This window comes from Hyperolius riggenbachi, chromosome 1, assembly GCF_040937935.1.
Source record: "Hyperolius riggenbachi isolate aHypRig1 chromosome 1, aHypRig1.pri, whole genome shotgun sequence".
Lineage (NCBI taxonomy): Eukaryota > Metazoa > Chordata > Amphibia > Anura > Hyperoliidae > Hyperolius > Hyperolius riggenbachi.
In genome coordinates this window covers 579,572,802-579,595,248 of record NC_090646.1, presented here as the reverse complement: position 1 = coordinate 579,595,248, position 22,447 = coordinate 579,572,802, and the positions used below count along the sequence as shown (strand labels likewise).

Here is a 22,447-nt window from a genome sequence, read left to right as displayed (position 1 = left end):
TGTGGGCAGCATACACCAGAAAATCGTAATGTGGGCAGCAGACACCAGAAAATCGCAATGTGGGCAGCAGACACCTGAAAATCGCAATGTGGGCAGCAGACACCTGAAAATCGCAATGTGGGCAGCAGACACCTGAAAATCGTAATGTGGGCAGCAGACACCTGAAAATCGTAATGAGGGCAGCAGACACCTGAAAATCGTAATGAGGGCAGCAGACACCTGAAAATCGTAATGTGGGCAGCAGACACCTGAAAATCGTAATGTGGGCAGCAGACACCAGAAAATCATAATGAGGGCAGCAGACACCAGAAAATCGTAATGAGGGCAGCAGACACCAGAAAATCGTAATGTGGGCAGCAGACACCTGAAAATCACAATGTGGGCAGCAGACACCTGAAAATCGTAATGAGGGCAGCAGACACCTGAAAATCGTAATGAGGGCAGCAGACACCTGAAAATCGTAATGTGGGCAGCAGACACCTGAAAATCGTAATGTGGGCAGCAGACACCAGAAAATCGTAATGAGGGCAGCAGACACCAGAAAATCGTAATGAGGGCAGCAGACACCAGAAAATCGTAATGTGGGCAGCAGACACCTGAAAATCACAATGTGGGCAGCAGACACCTGAAAATCGTAATGAGGGCAGCAGACACCTGAAAATCGTAATGAGGGCAGCAGACACCAGAAAATCGCAATGTGGGCAGCAGACACCTGAAAATCGTAATGTGGGCAGCAGACACCTGAAAATCGTAATGAGGGCAGCAGACACCTGAAAATCGTAATGTGGGCAGCAGACACCTGAAAATCGTAATGAGGGCAGCAGACACCAGAAAATCGTAATGAGGGCAGCAGACACCTGAAAATCGTAATGAGGGCAGCAGACACCAGAAAATCGTAATGAGGGCAGCAGACACCAGAAAATCGCAATGTGGGCAGCAGACACCAGAAAATCGTAATGAGGGCAGCAGACACCTGAAAATCGTAATGAGGGCAGCAGACACCTGAAAATCGTAATGTGGGCAGCAGACACCTGAAAATCGTAATGTGGGCAGCAGACACCTGAAAATCGTAATGTGGGCAGCAGACACCTGAAAATCGTAATGAGGGCAGCAGACACCTGAAAATCGTAATGTGGGCAGCAGACACCTGAAAATCGTAATGAGGGCAGCAGACACCAGAAAATCGTAATGAGGGCAGCAGACACCTGAAAATCGTAATGTGGGCAGCAGACACCTGAAAATCGTAATGAGGGCAGCAGACACCTGAAAATCGTAATGAGGGCAGCAGTAATGTGGGGCTGTGGTGGGCAGCGAGCGGCGGGCAGATACATACCTGCTTCCGTGCGTTCCATTGGAGACTTCTCCCTCTAGCGGCTGACGTCACTTCCGGAAGTGACGTCAGCCGCTAGAGGGAGAAGTCTCCGATGGAACGCACGGAAGCAGGTATGTATCTGCCCGCCGCTCGCTGCCCACCACAGCCCCACAGACACTTACGAGCTGGAGGGGAGCACAGAGGGGAGAGCCCCGAGGTGAGGGAGAGGGGGAAACTACCCCTCTCCCCGCCGACTGTGGGCAAGGCTTTCCCCTCATGCTGCCACCCCTCCAGCACCCACAAAACGGCCCCAAGCGGGCCCCAGGGGGGGGCCGGGCCCCCCCGCGGGCGCAGGGGCTGCAGGGCCTATTCCTACGCCCCTGAATAAGTGTTATAAAGCCCTGGCCACCCAGTGTGTTGGTGGTATTTTGCACCTGTAATTATATTCTCCACCAGCAGGTGGCCATCATCTGCAGACATGAGCCAACCAACCTGCTACTTACTCCTTGGTAACTTGAAAGGAGAACTGTAGTGAGAGGTATATGGAGGCTGCCATATGTATTTCCTTTCAAGCAATACTAGTTGCCTGGCAGCCCTGCTGATCTATTTGGCTGAAGTAGTGATTAAATCACACCAGAAACAAGCATGCAGCTAATCTTGTCATATCTGTCAAAATTGTCAGAAAACCTGATCTGCTGCATGCTTGTTCAGGGTCTATGGCTGAAAGTATTAGAGGCAGAGGATCAGCAGGATAGCCAGGTAACTGGTATAGCTTAAAGGGTAGGTTCACGGTCAGTAAAAATAAAAATGCAAATCCACTTACCTGGGGCTTCCTCCAGCCCGTGGCAGGCAGGACGTGCCCTCGGCGCCGCTCCGCAGGCTCCCGGTCTCCTCCGGTGGCGCACCCGACCTGGCCAGGCCGGCTGCCAGGTCGGGCTCTTCTGTGCTCCAAAATGCGCCTCATGCGGGTGCGCTGACGTCCTCAGACGTCCTCCGGGCTGTACTGCGCAGGCACATCCTGCCTGCCACGGGCTGGAGGAAGCCTCAGGTAAGTGGATTTGCATTTTTTTTTTTTTTTTTTTTACTGACCGTGAACCTTCCCTTTAAAGAGGAGCTGTTGGGTAGAGGATCTCAGAGAAAAAAAAACACATATATCAGTAGCTAAATATTGGCTGTACTTACAATACATATGCATTTCACTGTCCACGTTTGGATTTCACAGAATTTTTATATAGGGTTTGCAGAGAATGATGCTCCGGACAGCTCATGGCAGGTTCCATGTTTGACTGTCTTGTATGAAGCCAATTGTGATGTCATATCCTCCCTTACCCTGCTTCCTGATGATTCGACTCACACAAAAAATCAGGATCAAAGATCTTAATGGTTCATGATCCGGACAACACTACTGTGCAGTGAATATTAATTAGCCATGTGGCTAGGAGCAATAGCAACTCCTGCAGTATACTCTAACCGAACATGTGCCCTGTGAACAGCACATTGATTTTTCAGTGCTGTGAGCTGGGCTGCAAGATACAAACTGCTGTAACATGAGCCTGTAACTTCTCACTGTGAAAGCAGCCTTAGGGCGGGATAGGGAAATGAAGGGGAGGACCAAGGGAGTGCAGTAGGGAGAAGAAGCAGCCCCAGCATGCTTTGCAGTATCTGTTATATGGCCTGCCGGCCTCCTTAGGAGCTTGGGAATAAAGAGGCTTGCTATTCAGCAAAAATCAAAGTAAAAGAGATTTTTAACTTCAGTATTGCCTTTTTGGCTTCCTTCTAAACTGTTTAACACAGGAGAATAGAGGTTTAAATTAGCTTTTGCAGCCTGACAGTTACTCTTTAAATGGAAATAAATATGGCAGCCTCCATACACCTCTCTCTACAGTTCTCCTTGAACTGTAGACGGAATCTTGTACAAACAGTCTGGCTTTTCCACTATTCACCAGCAGATGGCTTTAGCAATATTGTAGCACAATCAATGCAACAGCTGTTACACCAACCATCCTAAAAAGTTGCCTACAGGCTGAACACGCATCTGTTCAGCATCAGACGCTAAACTATTGCCGAGGGATTGACTACCGATCCCTGCAGGGTGACAGTCCTTGTTTGTGCGTACAAGGCTCCTGGTACAAACCATACAAGTTCGAAATTATGTATTCAACCTATCTGACGGGAAATTGCATGGTGTGTACCAGGCTTATGCTGGGCCGATTAGCCGCCGGATCGACTCCCGTCGCGTCCCCGCTCTTCAGCGCGTGCACCCGAATCGATTCCCACTTGTCCCCGCCGGCGCTTCTTATCTCCCGCTCGATTTGCCGCTATTGTCCACCTGTGGGGATCGAGCGCGGAATCGATCCCCGCGGTGATCGGACACGTCGGATATTATCAATCGAGCCATCAGCGGTTCGATTGATAAGGGGGCATCGAGCCGTGTATGCCCAGCATTAGTCTACTGAACTGATTAATAAAGAGAGGTGAGAGATGGTCGAGTGAGCACAGGATGGGGCTGACTATAGGAAGATAATGCTGCAATTAAAGGGTCACGCAATTATATGGGGCTATTCACTTCTCTGCATTGTAACAGATTGTGTTATTGTATCTCGCTACATGCAAGCTTTGAATTGACCTGTATTTCTAGTGGCCATTACAGTTTACATACATTATAATGAATGTGTTATGCAATGTGCACAATATAACACAATGGAGTACAATCTTTGCAAATAAGCAGGGGTGCCGCCAGCATACAAGCAAGGCATGCCCCCTCTTTGAGTCTCACTTTTCCGCTGGCAGCCTGCCCTGTGCTCCGTGCGACGCCTGCGACTTTGCATGCCAGCGTTCCAGCGGTGACTCATCTCCCCGCTCTCTCTTGTTGCCGGCCCGGCTGCGCATCTTGCCGCCATGGATACCCAGCCGCGCCTCTCAGAGGTGCCTCTCAGAAGTAACCACGCAATGGAGAGCGCTGTGAGAGGAGTTGCTGATGGAACGCTGGCATGTAAGTTTCTAGGGGCAGCCTGCACCTGGCTACCCTACACTGCGGCTCCACCTGTACCTGGCTACCTATACTGGGGCACCAGCTGTACCCGGCTAACGATACTGGGGGCACCACCTGTACCTGACTACCTATACTGGGGCACCACTTGTACCCGGCTACCGGTACTGGGGGCACCACCTGTACCCTGCTACCGGTACTGGGGGCACCACCTGTACCCTGCTACCGGTACTGGGGGCACCACCTGTACCTGGCTAACCTATACTGGGGCACCACCTGTACCTGGCTACATATACTGGGGCACCAACACTACCTGGCTAACCTATACTGGGGGAACCTGTACCTGGATAACCTATACTGGGGCACCTATAGCTCGCTACCTATACTGGGCATCTACAGCTCACTATACTGGGGGCACCACCTGTACCTGGCTACCTGTACTGGGGCACCACCTGTACCTGGCTACCTATACTGGGGCATTAACACTACCTGGCTAACCTTTACTGAGGGAACCTGTACCTGGATAACCTATACTGGGGGCACCACCTGTACCTGGCTACCTATACTGGGGGCACCACCTGTACCTGGCTAAGACAGGGTGACAAGAACTGACATAGAGGGGTATAAGAGGTGACAGAGGACAAAAGAGGCACAGGGGGAACAGAGGTGACAGAGGGAGACTACCTGCATTTTGCTAGTATTTGGCCCAACCTACATCATGGCCATGCTCACTTTTTCACAGAAGCTTTCTTCGGTGTTTAAGCCATGCCCATTTTTTGCCATGGCCCGCTTTGCGCAACGCTCCCTGCGGGGAGGGGGGCCACAAATTAAGGGCCGCCACCAAAACCTTAGCTGCACCCCTGCAAATAAGCAGCCAGATAACTACTCTATACTTAAGATCAGAATAAACTACAGGATGTAGTGGCAATCTATGTAACATGGATAAAGCAGGAGGAACAGATACAGTGTGAATGGCTGATCAGTGGATGTGTTCAGGTCAGTTTTTATGCTAAGGAAACAGCAGGGTAACAGACAGAAGCAACAGATCCAGGAAGAGTTGCTGATCACTGGGATGTCAGTCAGGACAGGTCAGTTTTCATACCTGTGAAGGAGAAGCCCATGATGGCAGATCTGGTGGGTACCGTTGTCAGCTCATAATTCTGGTAGATGTATACTCCAAATGTAGAATAAGACACCATGAATGGGCACAACTCAACCTCAAACTGACTTGCAGTGTGCGTGAAACACAGCCAGCCCCACCCACTTTTAATGCTACGATGTTCATTTAATAGGGAGGAAGCAATTAGAGGTAGCTGGCACAGACTGCACAAGTTTCCACCAATTACAAAACAATCTCAAATGGATGCCGTGACATGATTCAGTGGAACAGCATATCTTTAACTCTAACAATAACAACATAATAACAGGGTAAAGCACAGCATCTGATAATAGGAGAAAACATAATGCTGCAAACAGAGAAAAAAGGGTGTGTGCTCAGGTGTCACCTGACTTAAGGTTCGTATACACGTCCGATAAAGATCGTTCGTTACGAACGATTCGTGACGTTTACACGATATTCAAATTAGACCGAAAAGATCGTTCGTAATGAATGATTGTGTACACACGTGAACGATATAAGTATAAAGTACTGAACAACGAACGATAAAAAAAAATGCGTGTGCAAACAGGAGTGATGTTATGACAGGCAATAAGAACATGCGTACTACTCCACAGATAATCATTATCGGACGATCTTTGTACACACTGCAACAATTGAACGATTATCTTTCGAAAAAATCCGCCGGGTTGGATCGGTCGGATTGAACGATAACGGTCGTTATCGTGCAAAAAAAACGATCGTTGGAAAATTTGGAACGCACGATTATCGGTCCGATTGTTGTTATCGTTCGTTTTCAAACAATCGTTATCGTACATGTGTACTCAGCCTTATACAGTATACTGGCTGCCTCATGTCTATTGACTAATTAAAATGGCATAGCATTTGCAAATGCCAGAATTTGCAACATCAAAAACTACTTCACTGCTGTATCCTGCAAGAGCTGGCCCACACAAAATACTGGGGCACTGCGTGTAAGCCTCCGCATGCCCCCAGGGAGTGGGGAGTAGAGTTGGGCCGAACCTCCGATTTTAGGTTCGCGAACCTGGTTCGCGAACTTCCGCGGAAGGTTCGGTTCGCGTTAAAGTTCGCGAACCGCAATAGACTTCAATGGGGATGCGAACTTTGAAAAAAAAAATAATTATCCTGGCCACAAAAGTGATGGAAAAGATGTTTCAAGGGGTCTAACACCTGGAGGGGGGCATGGCGGAGTGGGATACATGCCAAAAGTCCCGGGGAAAAATCTGGATTTGACGCAAAGCAGCGTTTTAAGGGCAGAAATCACATTGAATGCTAAATGACAGGCCTAAAGTGCTTTCAAACATCTTGCATGTGTATACATCAATCAGGTAGTGTAATTAAGGTACTGCTTCACACTGACACACCAAACTCACCGTGTAACTCACCGCAAACAGCTGTTTGTGTAGTGACGGCCGTGCTGGACTGGTGCGCACCATGGCGAGAGTGCAGGTTTTGGTGGCTTTACAGCCCATATGGTCGCCTGGCTGATGTAGCTGAATGACAGAACAGTGACTGTCCAGCTGATCAAATTTGGTCTGACCACAATGAGGCAACGACCTTATTATCGTGGGTGTGCCCCCCAAGACACTCATCTAGGCGCCGGTCATTGCTTCATTGTGATACGCAAGCCCCTTCACCACGGCAAGGTAATGATCACGAAGGGGAATGGGCGCATGTACATGCCTTTTCTTTTGTTGTTGCAGCTGCCCGCAGTGCAGCCAGAAAAATTAGGCAGTCATGTTCACGCACCAGAAAAATTATTACAGCGGCCTAAAAAATTCAGCAATCCGCCTGGAGTCCCGGACCCTGTTGGTGGTGGCGGAGAAGGTAGTCAAGCGGCCTGCAGGCAGACATGCTGTGTGGAGGGACTGGGAGCGACTTAGTCTTCTTGGGGCAGGCCAGGCAGCCAGTCACACGGCGTGCAGGCAGAGATGCTGTGTGTGCGGGGACTGACTTAGTCTTGGGGCGGGCAGCAGCCCTTCAGGATCCATGCCTCATTCATTTTGATAAAGGTGAGGTACTTAACACTTTTGTGACTTAGGCGACTTCTCTTCTCTGTGACAATGCCTCCAGCTGCGCTGAAGGTCCTTTCTGACAGGACGCTTGCGGCAGGGCAGGAGAGAAGTTGGATGGCAAATTGGGACAGCTCTGGCCACAGGTCAAGCCTGCGCACCCAGTAGTTCAAGGGTTCCTCATCGCTGTTCACAGCAGTGTATACATCCACACTTAAGGCCAGGTAGTCGGCTACCTGCCGTTCCAGGCGTTGGTGGAGGGTGGATCCAGAAGGGCTACGGCGAGGCGTTGGACTAAAGAACGTCCGCATGTCCGACATCACCATGAGATCGCTGGAGCGTCCTGTCTTTGACTGCGTGGACACGGGAGGAGGATTAGTGGCAGTGGTACCTTGCTGGCGTTGTGCCGTCACATCACCCTTAAAGGCATTGTAAAGCATAGTTGACAGCTGGTTCTGCATGTGCTGCATCCTTTCCCACTTCCGGTGAGTTGGTAACAGGTCCGCCACTTTGTGCCTGTACCGAGGGTCTAGTAGTGTGGCCACCCAGTACAGCTCATTCCCCTTGAGGTTTTTTATACGGGGGTCCCTCAACAGGCAGGACAGCATAAAAGACGACATCTGCACAAAGTCGGATCCAGTACCCTCCATCTCCTCTTGCTCTTCCTCAGTGACGTCAGGTAAGTCAACCTCCTCCCCCCAGCCGCGAACAATACCACGGGAAGGTTGAGCAGCACAAGCCCCTTGCGATGCCTGCTGAGGTTGTTCTCCTGCCGCTGTCCCCTCCTCCTCCTCCCCCAAAGAAACACCTTGCTCATCATCCTCTGAGTCTGACTCGTCTTCTGCACACGACTTCTCTTCTTCCTCCTCCTCCCCCCTCTGTGCTGCCGCAGGTGTTGAGGAAACAGCTGGGTCTGATGAAAATTGGTCCCATGCCTGTTCCTGCCGTAACGATTCCTGGTCACGCTCATTCACAGCTTCATCCGCCACTCTACGCACAGCACGCTCCAAGAAGTAAGCGTAGGGAATTAAGTCGCTGATGGTGCCCTCACTGCGGCTCACCAGGTTGGTCACCTCCTCAAACGGCCGCATGAGCCTGCATGCATTTTCCATCAGTGTCCAGTTGTCGGGCCAGAACATCCCCATCTTCCCAGACTGTTTCATTCTACTGTAGTTGTAGAGGTAGTGGGTCACGGCTTTCTTCTGTTCTAGCAGGCGGGAGAACATGAGCAGGGTCGAGTTCCAGCGAGTCGGGCTATCGCAAATGAGGCGTCTCACCGGCATGTTGTTTTTGCGCTGAATTTCCGCAAAGCGTGCCATGGCTGTGTAAGACCGCCTCAAATGCCCACAGAACTTCCTGGCCTGCTTCAGGACATTCGCTAAGCCAGGGTACTTTGCCACAAATCTTTGAACCACTAGATTCATGACATGTGCCATGCAGGGTATGTGTGTCAGCTTCCCCATATGCAAAGCGGCAAGCAGATTACTGCCGTTGTCGCACACCACGTTGCCTATCTCCAGGTGGTGCGGGGTCAGCCACTCATCCACCTGTTTCTTAAGAGCAGCCAGGAGAGCTGCTCCAGTGTGACTCTCCGCTTTGAGACAAGACATGTCTAAGATGGCGTGACACCGTCTTACCTGGCATGCAGCATAGGCCCTGCGGAGCTGGGGCTGTGTAGCTGGAGAGGAGAACTGCCACTCAGCCAAGGAGGAGGAGGACAGCGAAGAGCATGTAGCAGGAGGAGAGGAGGTGGCAGGAGGCCTGCCTGCAAGCCGTGGAGGTGTCACAATTTGGTCAGCTGCGCCCTGCTTGCCATCGTTCACCACCAGGTTCACCCAATGGGCTGTGTAGGTAATGTAGCGGCCCTGCCCGTGCTTGGCAGACCAGGCATCCGTGGTCAGGTGTACCCTTGACCCAACGCTCTTCGCAAGAGATGACACCACTTGCCTCTCAACTTCACGGTGCAGTTGGGGTATGGCCTTTCTCGAAAAATAAGTGCGGCCTGGCATCTTCCACTGCGGTGTTCCGATGGCCACAAATTTACGGAAGGCCTCAGAGTCCACCAGCCGGTATGGTAACAGCTGCCGAGCTAACAGTTCCGCCACGCCAGCTGTCAGACGCCGGGCAAGGGGGTGACTGGCCCAAATTGGCTTCTTCCGCTCAAACATTTCCTTCACGGACACCTGACTGCTGCTGTGGGCAGAGGAGCAGGAACCGCTCAAGGGCAGAGGCGGAGTGGAGGAGGGTGCCTGTGAAGGTGGAAGGGAGAAATCGGCAGAAGCAGATAATGCACCTGATGGAGGAGGAAGAGGAGAAGGAGGGTGGCTTTGCTTTTGTGTGCTGCTGCTGCTTTTGCTCAGGTGGCCATCCCATTGCTGTTTGTGCCTTTTCTCCAGGTGCCTTCGTAAGGCACTTGTCCCTACGTGAGTGTTGCCCTTTCCACGGCTCAATTTTTGTTGGCAGAGCGAACAGATGGCTTTGGTCCGATCTGAGGCACACACATTAAAAAATTTCCACACCGCTGAGCCACCCTGGGATGTGGGCACTATGGGGACCTCAGCAGCTGATGCTGAAGAGCAAGTTGGCTGGCTGTACATAGGTGGCGATACATGGTGCCGGACTCTGCCACCAGCTGTTTCTGACGAAGAGCTGCCCCAGCTTCTTTCAGCAACTTCTCTCCTCCTACTACTCTCTGACTCCCCCTCTGAACTGTCCCCCTCTTCATCTCCTCTATTGGGAACATACAGAGGATCCCTATTACCGTCATCATCGTAGTCATCCTGCCCAGCTTCGCTTGCTTCAGACAAATCCAAACTTGCACCATCAGTAGGTCCTTCATCCTCCTGACACGTTACATCCATAGTGTTGCCGCGTAACTCAGACATATGAGCTGGTGAAAATTCATCTGGCTGTAACAACAATGGCTGTGCATCAGTGATTTCACCACTAAATAATTCTTGCGAAGTGTCAAATGCAGCGGAAGTGGTGCTAGTAGTAGCGCTGGTGGCTGAGCAAGATGAGGTGTTCTGTGTCGCTAAATACTCAACCACGTCCTGACAATCTTGGGAGGTGATGGGACGTGCCTTCTTCCGAGCACTGTACTGTGGGCCAGGTCCACACGAAATTACATTTACACGACCTCGCGCAGACCTGCCGGGTGGCCTTCCTCTGGCTCTGGCACTACCTCTTCCTCTACCTGTTTTGTCCATATCGGGTATGCACGGAGTGGTATATCACACTGCGTGCACTCACGTAGGTAGGTGGGTTCACTTAACTGCACAGGTATGCGCACTGATGCGGTGGGTTCACTGAACAGAACAGGTATACAGTGGCGGGTTCACAGAACAGGTATGCAGTGGCAGGTTCACTGAACACAACAGGTATGCAGTGGCAGGTTCACTGAACACAACAGGTATGCAGTGGCGGGTTCACTGAACAGGTATACAGTGGCGGGTTCACTAAACAGAACAGGTATACAGTGGCGGGTTCACTAAACAGAACAGGTATACAGTGGCGGGTTCACAGAACAGGTATGCAGTGGCAGGTTCACTGAACACAACAGGTATGCAGTGGCGGGTTCACTGAACAGGTATATAGTGGCGGGTCCACTGAACAGAACAGGTATGCAGTGGCGGGTTCACTAAACAGAACAGGTATACCGTGGCGGGTTCACTAAACAGAACAGGTATGCAGTGGCGGGTTCACAGAACAGGTATGCAGTGGCAGGTTCACTGAACACAACAGGTATGCAGTGGCGGGTTCACTGAACAGGTATACAGTGGCGGGTCCACTGAACAGAACAGGTATGCAGTGGCGGGTTCACTGAACAGGTATACAGTGGCGGGTCCACTGAACAGAACAGGTATGCAGTGGCGGGTTCACTAAACAGAACAGGTATACAGTGGCGGGTTCACTAAACAGAACAGGTATACAGTGGCGGGTTCACAGAACAGGTATGCAGTGGCAGGTTCACTGAACACAACAGGTATGCAGTGGCGGGTTCACTGAACAGGTATACAGTGGCGGGTCCACTGAACAGAACAGGTATGCAGTGGCGGGTTCACTAAACAGAACAGGTATACAGTGGCAGGTTCACAGAACAGGTATGCAGTGGCAGGTTCACTGAACACAACAGGTATGCAGTGGCGGGTTCACTGAACAGGTATACAGTGGCGGGTCCACTGAACAGAACAGGTATGCAGTGGCGGGTTCACTGAACAGGTATACAGTGGCGGGTCCACTGAACAGAACAGGTATGCAGTGGCGGGTTCACTGAACAGGTTTGCAGTGGTGGGTTCACAGAACAGGTATGCAGTGGTGGGTTCACAGCACAGGTATGCAGTGGTGGGTTCAATGAACAGGTATACAGTGGCGGGTCCACTAAACAGAACAGGTATGCAGTGGCAGGTTCACTGAACAGGTATGCAGTGGTGGGTTCACAGCACAGGTATGCAGTGGTGGGTTCACAGAACAGGTATGCAGTGGTGGGTTCACAGCACAGGTATGCAGTGGTGGGTTCAATGAACAGGTATACAGTGGCGGGTCCACTGAACAGAACAGGTATGCAGTGGCAGGTTCACTGAACAGGTATGCAGTGGTGGGTTCACAGCACAGGTATGCAGTGGTGGGTTCACAGAACAGGTATGCAGTGGTGGGTTCACAGCACAGGTATGCAGTGGTGGGTTCAATGAACAGGTATACAGTGGCGGGTCCACTGAACATAACAGGTATGCAGTGGCAGGTTCACTGAACAGGTATGCAGTGGTGGGTTCACAGCACAGGTATGCAGTGGTGGGTTCACAGCACAGGTATGCAGTGGTGGGTTCACAGCACAGGTATGCAGTGGTGGGTTCACAGCACAGGTATGCAGTGGTGGGTTCACAGCACAGGTATGCAGTGGTGGGTTCACAGCACAGGTATGCAGTGGTGGGTTCACAGCACAGGTATGCAGCCAGACAGGAACAAGTTAAGCCTAACTAATCTTTCCCTGAGAGACAGTCTGCAGCAGCTCGCCCTACTCTCACTAACGCAGGCAGCACACGAGTGACCGTAATGGCCGCCGCTGCCTGCCTTATATAAGGGGGGGTGGGGCTCCAGGGGCTAGTGTAGCCTAATTGGCTACACTGGGCCTGCTGACTGTGATGTAGAGGGTCAAAGTTGACCCTCCATGTGCATTATGGGGCGAACCGAACTTCCGCAAAGGTTCGCCTGCGGGACGCGAACGCGAACCACTGAAGTTCGCATGGAACCGTTCGCAGGCGAACCGTTCGGCCCAACTCTAGTGGGGAGCAGCAATGCAGGCACCCCCAAGCAGAGCAGAGAAACAGACAGCACACCCTGGCTAGATTGTGCAAAATGCATGCCCTGGGAGTTAACACACCAGTAAGTGGGGGTACGGACAGTTCCCCCCCCAAGTGCTGTCACTGCCGGATAGACCATGTGCAACCTCCTCCCCCCCCCCCCCCCTGTCCGTGAAGACGGAACAACATGTACTGCAAACAAAGAAAGGAAGAAGAAAAACAAGGGGTGTGCTCAGACCAGATGTCACGTGACATATATAGTGACTGCCTCATGTCTATTGACTAACTAAAATGGCATAGCATTTGCACATGCCTCCACATGCCCCCAGGAAATGGGGAGCAGTATAGACATCCCCACAAAGCACTCTGAGGAGTATTTTGCGTAGGATAACTCCTGCATGATACAGAAGTGAGGTAGTTTTAGATCCTGCATATTCTGGCAAGCAGATGCAATATGCAAACACTATGCCATTTCAAGTAGTCAATAGACATGAGGCGGCAGGGACACGCGTGTCCCCGAGAGTCGTTCGTCGTGCCAGGGAAGCAGAGCGGGGAGGCTGCAGACATTGCTTCTGCCAGCACCCGCTCTGCAGGAACGGCAGGATTCCCTGCCGCGCCGAACGACTCTCAGGGACACGCATGTCCCCGCCGGCTGCCAGTAGGAGAGAGAGAGGCAGGGGGGAGGAGAGAGAGCTGAAGTCGGCGGCTTCATCTGCTACATTTTCCGCCGGCTTCATTTCATTAAATTAACGAACTTTTCATACATTTGGCCGTAGCGAGACGGCTCGAAAATACATTAATCTTAACAGGAATCATTTCATTTCTAACACTGGCCGCAGCGCAGCAGCCACTTCGCACATAGGCCGGCCAGAACCTGAAGTGGCCAACCAGAACGCGAGGTGGCCAAACTTCGGGTTCTTGCCGTTACATATATACTGGATGTCAGGAGACACCAGGTCTGAGCACACACCTCTTTTTTCCTTTGTAGTTTGCGAAAAAAAAAACAATGCTGTTATGAACAGCGTAACACAAGTGCACTGTATCCTACTAAATGCTGGAGTTGCATTTCTATTAATTTGCAGGCTACAGTGTTAGATAAAGTCAACCCAATTAGAATATGATTTCCCTGTGAAAATTGGGAGATTTTTTCAAAATATGCAAAATTCTATTGAAGAGACATTACATTTTTTTTCACAAAGGTAATTTTAACCTATTTCCTCCCAAATCGAACATGTCAAATTTGTGCAGACAAAAGGTGGCCACACACTATTTTTAATTTTTTTTAATTAGCTTACACCATTTAATTTTCATAAAAATTGTTCAGAAAAGCTTTCAGGATACTAAGGAGTTTGCTGTATAATGTAAACTGACTCATAGGGAAACATGGACACGACCACAAGTCAGTTATAACTGACTGTGACTAGAACCTTTGGGCTCATTCAAACAATGTGAGGTGCAGTGAATTTTGACGCACTGCACATAGTGTGCGATAAACATGGTAACATGAAAGTCCATAGACTTCTTTTAACATTCACAGTACAGCAGTGCATTTCAGTGCATATGCATGCGCAGCGCACACTAATAATAGTCTATGGGCAGCGCATAGTAATGCATGCTATGTGCATTTCAGCGCATGGATCATGCACATAAGCCCCATGAATCAGCTGGTTTCCTTTCCCTCTACATCACTTCACAGTGGTTTAACAGTAAAAAAAAAAAAAAAAAAAAAAAAAAAAAGTTTTCCATTTTTATCATATAGTGGCCTCGCTCAATTCACAGAGCTTTATCAAACACTTTATCAAACGTTTGATAATTTTCCTCATGGGTAAAATCTAATTTTGAATTCACTAAGGTGTTATAGATTTATTGAACATTTCATCGATAAAACATTCGATAAATCTATAACACCTTAGTGAATTCAAAATTAGATTTTACCCACGAGGAAAATTATCAAATGTTTGATAAAGTGTTTGATAAAGCTCTGTGAATTGAGGCCTGTGTGTAGCCAACTTTTGACACAGAGCACACTTGACAGCATTTTTCGGCAATTCCATAGTCTCCATCGTCCTGCGATAATGGTTTCCTGCATACGATTTGTTGTGTTTCCAAATACAATGCACTCTGCAGCATCTAAAAAAAATCACAAACGTGTGCATGTGGAAAAAAGTAGATCTAAAATCATGAGGAAAAATGCTAATGACGCAATCCCCTGTCTTAAGTCTGGAACCCACTACATGCACTGTGTGTTAATTGCAAAGAGCCGGCGAATTGCCAAATCGTGTGATGCGAGCAATCGCAGTTTGGCTACTGTAGCCACTTATGCGATGGCTCCCAGCATTTAACAAGCAGCGTTTTGCGATTGCTGCTAGTGGGACAATCCCCATTGGGATCCATTGGTTTAGCGCTTTGCTGATCGGCAAGCGCTGCAAAAGTGCTCCTAGTGAGTCCCAGGCCTGTTTTACATGAACATTTGCTCCAGGTGTTATCTGCTATCTAATGACATTAGCATTCTATCCATCTTCCATCTGTTCCCCCACCCTGGCCCATATGCAATTCACTTTTTCTCGAGAGTTTTCTCCTAGGTAATATTTTTACCCCTTCTCATAAAATGCTTTCTAACCACTTAAAGGACTGCGGTACTAAACCCCCCTAAAGATCAGGCCATTTTTCCTAAATTGGCTGCAGCTTTAAGGGCTCACTGCAGGGCCGCACAACTCAGCACGCAAGTGATTCCTCCCCCCCCCCTTTTCTCCCCACCAACAGAGCTCTGTGTCCCCCAATGGGACAGCCGTGTCACTCAGCTGTCCCCAATACAGCGCTGCCTTAGAACACATCGCTGTACAGCCCTATTAGACAGCGGTTTCACCGTTTAACAGTCTCTGAGCGGCGATCGCCACTGGGATACTGAAGGCGGAGCTCCACCTTTCAAGCGGAGATGCGCTCGCACTCTCCTGCCAGCCCCAAAGAAGACTGTTCATGCCAATTGGCGTGGAGTGGTCCTGGGGCTGCTGCCACATTCACGCCAATTGACGTGGAGCGGTTGGCAAAAAGTTAAAGGGACTCAGAGCTCAGGAAACCAAAAAGATTTATACATACCTGGGGGCTTCCTCCAACCCCATACGCACCGATCGCTCCCACGCCACCGTCCGCAGCACTTCCGTCAGTTGCAGCCAGTCTATGCAGGAGAACTGCGCTCTTTGCATATCTCTACAGCAGCTGCTTCTCTTGTGCCTCACTGGGTCCGACTGACGGAAGTGCAGGGACCCGGTAGAAGACTGAGCACGGTGGCGTGGGAGCGATCGGAGGGTATGGGGCTGGAGGAAGCCCCAGGTACAGTGGGTTGCAAAAGTATTCAGCCCCCTTGAAGTTTTCCACATTTTGTCATATTACTGCCACAAACATGCATCAATTTTATTGGAATTCCACATGAAAGACCAACACAAAGTGGTGTACACATGAGAAGTGGAATGAAAATCATACATGATTCCAAACATTTTTTACAAATAAATAACTGCAAAGTGGTGTGTGCATAATTATTCGACCCCCTTTGATCTGAGTGCAGTCAGTTGCCTATAGACATTGCCTGATGAGTGCTAATGACTAAATAGAGTGCACCTGTGTGTAATCTAATGTCAGTACAAATACAGCTGCTCTGTGAGGACCTCAGAGGTTGTCTAAGAGAATATTGGGAGCAACAACACCGTGAAGTCCAAAGAACACACAAGACAGGTCAGGGATCAAGTTATTGAGAAATTTAAAGCAGGCTTAGGCTACAAAAAGATTTCCAAAGCCTTGAACATCCCACGGAGCACTGTTCAAGCGATCATTCAGAAATGGAAGGAGAATGGCATAACTGTACACCTACCAAGACAAGGCCAAACACCTAAACTCACAGGCCGAACAAGGAAAGCGCTGATCAGAAATGCAGTCAAGAGGCTCATGGTGACTCGGGACGAGCTGCAGAGATCTACAGCTCAGGTGGGTGACTCTATCCATAGGACAACTATTAGTCATGCACTTTACAAAGTTGGCCTTTATGGAAGAGTGGCAAGAAGAAAGGCATTGTTAACAGAAAGCAGAAGAAGTCCCGTTTGCAGTTTGCCACAAGCCATGTGGGGGACACAGCAACCAGGGGCGCCTCTAGGCATAGGCAGTACAGGCCATTGCCTGGAGTGCCATTGGTCCTGGGGGCGCCATGTTGCTGGATTAAGCCACGCCCCCTGCATGAAGCTACACCCCCTGACTAAGCCCCACCCCCACGGGTGTTCTATTACTTGTTTCTGCTGCATCTGCTTAGCGTAAGTTGCTGGCAGCTGCCACTGTGTTCCTCTGTGCCTTGTACATCCTCCCCCCCCCCCTTTGTGCCTCCTTCTGTCCCTTTTGTGCCTCCTTCTGTCTCCTTGTGCCTCCTTCAGTCCCTTGTGCCATGTTTGACCCCCTGTTTGTCCTTCTGTCTCTTTTTATGCCTCCTGTCTCCCTTTTTGCCTCCATGTGCCTCTTTCAGTCCCCCTGTGCCACCTGTGCCTCCTTCTGTCCACCTGTGCCTCCTTCTGTCCCCCTGTGCCTCCTTCTGCCCCCCTGTGCCTCCTTATGTCCCCTTGTGCCTTTCTTTGTCCCCTTGTGCTATCTCTGCGCCCCTGTTCCTCCTTCAGTCCTACTCTGCCTCCTTCTGTACTCATGTGCCTCCTTCTGTCACCATGTGCCTCTTCAGTCCCCATGTGCCACCTCTGTCCCCTGTGTCTTCCTCTGTCCCCCTGTGCCTCCTTCTGTGCCCCTTTGTGCCTTATTCTGTCTCCCTGTGGCTCTGTCTGTCCCCCTCTGCCTCCTGTCTCCCTGTGCCTCCTTACATCCCCCTCTGCCTTCTTCTGTCACCCTTTTGTAGCTCCTTCTGTCCCCCTTTGTGCATCCTTCTGTTCCCCTTTGTGCATGCTTCTGTTTCCCTTTGTGCCTCCTACTGTTTCCCTGTGCCTCCTTCTGCCCCTTGTGCTTTTTTCTGTCACCCATCGTGCCTCCTCCTTTCCCGTGTGCCTCCTTTAGTCCCCCTGTGTCTTTCTTTCCTCCTGTGCCTCAATCTGTCCCCCGTTGTGCCTCAATCTGTCCCCCATTGTGCCTCCTTCTGTCCCCCTGTGTGCCTCCTTCAGTCCCCCTGTGCCTCCTTCTGGCCCTCATGTCATTTGTTGTGCCTCCTTCTGGCCGTCATGCCTTCTTCTGTCCCCTTGTACCACCCACTGCCCCTTTGTGTACCTCCTTCCGTCCTCCTGTGCCTCCTTCTGTCCTCCTTTGTGTCTCATTCTGTCCCCCATTGTGCCTCCTTTTGTTGCCCATTGTGCCTCCTTCTGTACTCCTTTGTGACTTCTTCTGGCCCTTCTTATGTCGCTCTGTGTGCCTTATTCAATCCCCCTGTGCCTCCTTCTGTCCCCCTTTTTGCCTCATGAAAGTGGAGCCCTGCCTATGTGTATTTTCTGTTGAAAAGCTGCTGCAATAAGTGTAATTTCTGATGAAACGCTGCTGCATTATGATTATTTTTCTGGTGAAACATTGCTGCATTATGATTATATTCTGGTGAAACGCTGCTGCAATACGATTATTTTCTGGTGAAACACTTCCGCAGTACATGTATTTGCTGGTGAAACACTGCCGCATTACGATTATTTTTATGGGGGAGGGGGGGTTGGGGGAGGCGCCATAGGTTTTCTGGCCTGGAGTGACGAAATGGCTAGAGGCACCCCTGACAGCAACCATGTGGAAGAAGGTGCTCATGTCAGATGAGACCAAAATGGAACTTTTTGGCCAAAATGCAAAACGCTATGTGTGGCGGAAAACTAACACTGCACATCACTCTGAACACACCATCCCCACTGTCAAATATGGTGGTGGCAGCATCATGCTCGGGGGTGCATCTCTTCAGCAGGGACAGGGAAGCTAGTCAGAGTTGATGGGAAGATGGATGGAGCCAAATACAGGGCAAACGTAGAAGAAAACCTCTTGGAGACTGCAAAAGACTTGAGACTGGGGTGGAGGTTCCCTTCCAGCAAGACAATGACCCTAAACATAAAGCCAGGGCAACAATGGAATGGTTTAAAACAAAACATATCCATGTGTTAGAATGGCCCAGTCAAAGTCCAGATCTAAATCCAATCGAGAATCTGTGGCAAGATCTGAAAACTGCTGTTCACAAACGCTGTCCATCTAATCTGACTGAGCTGGAACTGTTTTGCAAAGAGTGGGCAAGGAGTTCAGTCTCTAGCTGAGCAAAGCTGGTAGAAACATACCCTAAAAGACTGGCAGCTGTAATTGCAGCAAAAGGTGGTTCTACAAAGTATTGAGTCAGGGGGCCGAATAATTACGCACACACCACTTTGCAGTTATTTGTAAAAAAAATGTTTGGAATGATGTACGATTTTCGTTCCACTTCTCACGTGTACAGCACTTTGTATTGGTCTTTCACGTGGAATTCCAATAAAATTGATGCATGTTTGTGGCAGTAATGTGACAAAATGTGGAAAACTTCAAGGGGGCCAAATACTTTTGTAACCCACTGTATATATAAATCCTGAGCTCTGGTACACTTTAAGCCACCAGCAAAAGCAAGAAAATACTTGAAATAATTTTGATAATACTTTTTCGCCAAGTTTAAGGTAGTTTTTCAACTGTACAATGCTAAAAAGTTATTTTAAAGAAAATATGAAAAGTATCTCCCAGGAGATACCTCAGGAGAAAAAGTTAATTGCATATGGGCCCGTCCTCAAAGCCCACTTAGGGCCCATTCACAATAGAAGCGCTTTTTAAAAATCGCTCCCACTTTCATTAAAATCGCAGTAAAAATCGCCAAAATTTTCACATATGTGATTGCGAAACAGTGGCAATTTTTACCACGATTTTAATGAAAGCGATTTTTAAAAAGCACTAATCAATCACAAAGCGCTCAGTGTGAATGGGCCCTTATGCTGGGAATCGTTTCGCTACTCGATTCCGCAGTCAATTCTCTTATCTTCCGCTCGTTTTCTCATCTTTTTCCATTCACTTCAATCCGGAATCGAGTGGCGAAACGATCGGGCGGGAGATCGGACATGTCGGAAATTATCTATCGAGTCATCTTAATGGCTCAGAACCGACCCGTGTATTCCCAGCATTACAGTGCATGTTTTATGTAAATTTAGAGGGTGTTAACCAGCTCTGCTGACACACTGATTATCCCACCCCTGGAACTAGCAGGGCACTGTGCATAATCGCTAGCATTGCAGCAAATGCATGCATTTTGAAAACGCACAACTTGCTCCATATTTTTCAAAAAACACCATGTAAAACTCACATATGTATATCAATGGAGACACAGAGGACTGTTTTTACATGAGTTTCTTATTAAATATATGATACTGCATTTTACTCCATTGAAACAAGTAAAATAAATAAAAAAAAAAACCACACAAACACAAAATGCTGAAAACGCATGGTTTTCTGCACTGCCTAATGTGCTCTAGCCTGAATGATTGCGGTTTCCTGCAAATCATGCACTGGTGGTGGGCTTTGAGCACAAGGTTGGGAGACTGTTTATATAGACTGTAAGCTCACAAGGCCACAATTCACTCTATATTTCTTGACATTACTGTATGATTTGTTAGACATGGTTTGTATAAAGCTATGTATACATTTTAGATTTTCTTATCTGAAATTATTGATCCTGATCATATTGGTTGAAAATGTAAAATGTGTAGAGGTGTTGCTAATATTGCTAGCTTCCACTTCATCGATAAGATGGGACAGATCGCTGAATCTCTCCCACAAAGCAGGGTACTATTTGCTCATTCCCCACTCCTCCTTCCATAGACAGGCCCCATGCTACTTGGCTCACAGTCTATTTGCTCATTCCCCACTCCTTCCATAGACAGGATCATGCTACTTGGTTCACAGTCGAGCAGCCCATCAGCAAACTGATCCCTGATAAATGTTTTGAGTGACTCTTTTGAAAAAAAAGTGTTAGAGGAAAGGCTCGTTCACACCTAGGGGCGTTTTTGCCCTTTTTTCAAGTGCCGACGATTTTGAAAAATCGCCCTTAAAAGCTTGTGCAATGATTCCCTATGAGAGAGTTCACATCTGAGTGGTTCGTTTCTGGTCTGGTCAGCAAAGCGCTGCCTGTACCATTTTCTGAGTGTTTTGCTCAATAGAAGATATAGGGAAATCGTAAAGCGCTTGAAAAAGCACCTTGTATAGCAATTTCCCCAACGCTTTTAAGAATAAATACATTGTATTTATTTTCCAGGACAAAGAGTTCACTTCCTGACCACAAATTGCTTTATACAAAAATCACAGCGCGCAGCTAAGTGTCAGGAGGAGAAAAAACACGTGCATAAAAAAAATAAATCTAAAAAAAAAGCTGCCATCAACTACTTCATTTTTAGATGTGAACAAAGCCAAATTGTGACCAAGGACTGAACTTCATCCCAATTAGTAGCCAATACTCCCTTTCACATGAGAAATCTTTTCCTTTTCCTAAATAGCTCATCAGGGGGGTTTGTATAGCCGATATTGGCCTCAATTCACTAAGATGATGCTGGAGATAATAAGGCAAGAGAAAACTTACCTCCACACAGTGAGAGAGTTATCTTACCTCTTCATTCCTTAAGTTACCTCCTCTGTAGTTAATTTACCTCATCTGTAGTTATTTTTACACACAGCTACTGTATTTTTCAGACTATAAGATGCACTTTTTCTCCCCCAAAAGTGGGGAGAAAAAGTTACTGTGTCTTATAGTCCGAATGTAGCACAAACCTACCTATCCTGGCACTTGTTTCCATTCTATTGAGGTGAGCAGAGGGGAGGCAGCAGCAGCGCTATCCATAGTGTTTCCACACGATACTTAAGTAGCCGCTGTAATTACCCGCAGTGTTTTACCTTTAATCTTAAATTATGCCCCGCAGCAGCCCAATCCATAGTGTTTCCACGTGGTCCTGAAGAAGCCGCTGTTATTACCTGCAGTGCTTTACTTTTGAGCTTAATCTTTGATTGTGCCCCGCAGCAGCGCGATCCGTCGGCCTCGCAGCAGTGAGATCCACAACGCTTCCAAGCGGCATTGGAGCAGCCGCTGTAATGATTTGCAGTGCTGTCACTGTGTACGGGTGCCTCTTTCTTCATGCCCATCATCAGTGCAATCCCAGCTGACAGGCACATCTTCGGTCGCTTTAGCTGCAGAGTCCTCAGAGGCTTCCATACTGGCGCCCTCTCATGACCTGCGGCGCACATGGTCATGAGAGGGCACCAGTAAACAGGGCAGTACAGAAGCCTCTGAGGACTCTGCCGCTAAAGCGACCGAAAATGTGCCTGTCAGCTGGGACTGCGCTGATGCTGGGCATGAAGAAAGAGGCAGCCATACAGTGGCAGCACTGCAAATCATTACAGCGGCTGCTCCAATGCCGCTTGGAAGCGCTGTGGATCTCACTGCTGCGGGGCCGACGGATCGCGCTGCTGCTGGGCACAATCAAAGATTAAGATCAAAGGTAAAGCGCTACGGGTAATAACAGCGGCTACTTCAGGACCACGTGGAAACACTATGGATCGGGCTGCTGTGGGGCATAATTAAAGATTAAGATCAAAGGTAAAGCGCTGCGGGTAATTACAGCGGCTACGTGGAAACACTATGGATCGCACTGCTGCCTCCCCTCTGCTCACCTCAATTGAATGATTTCTATCCTCGACACC

The 22,447-nt window shown here is 49.1% G+C and overlaps 1 protein-coding gene across 1 annotated transcript in view; it reads right to left on the bottom strand.

The window, feature by feature from the left end:
- Nucleotides 1-5,510, bottom strand: part of MARVELD2 (MARVEL domain containing 2) — a 64,360-nt gene extending 58,850 nt beyond the window's left edge. The window contains exon 1 of the mRNA XM_068248122.1: nucleotides 5,404-5,510. The gene's annotated coding sequence lies outside the window, so the exon portion shown is untranslated. The remainder of the gene's footprint in view (nucleotides 1-5,403) is intronic.
- Between the last annotated feature and the right edge of the window lie 16,937 nt (nucleotides 5,511-22,447).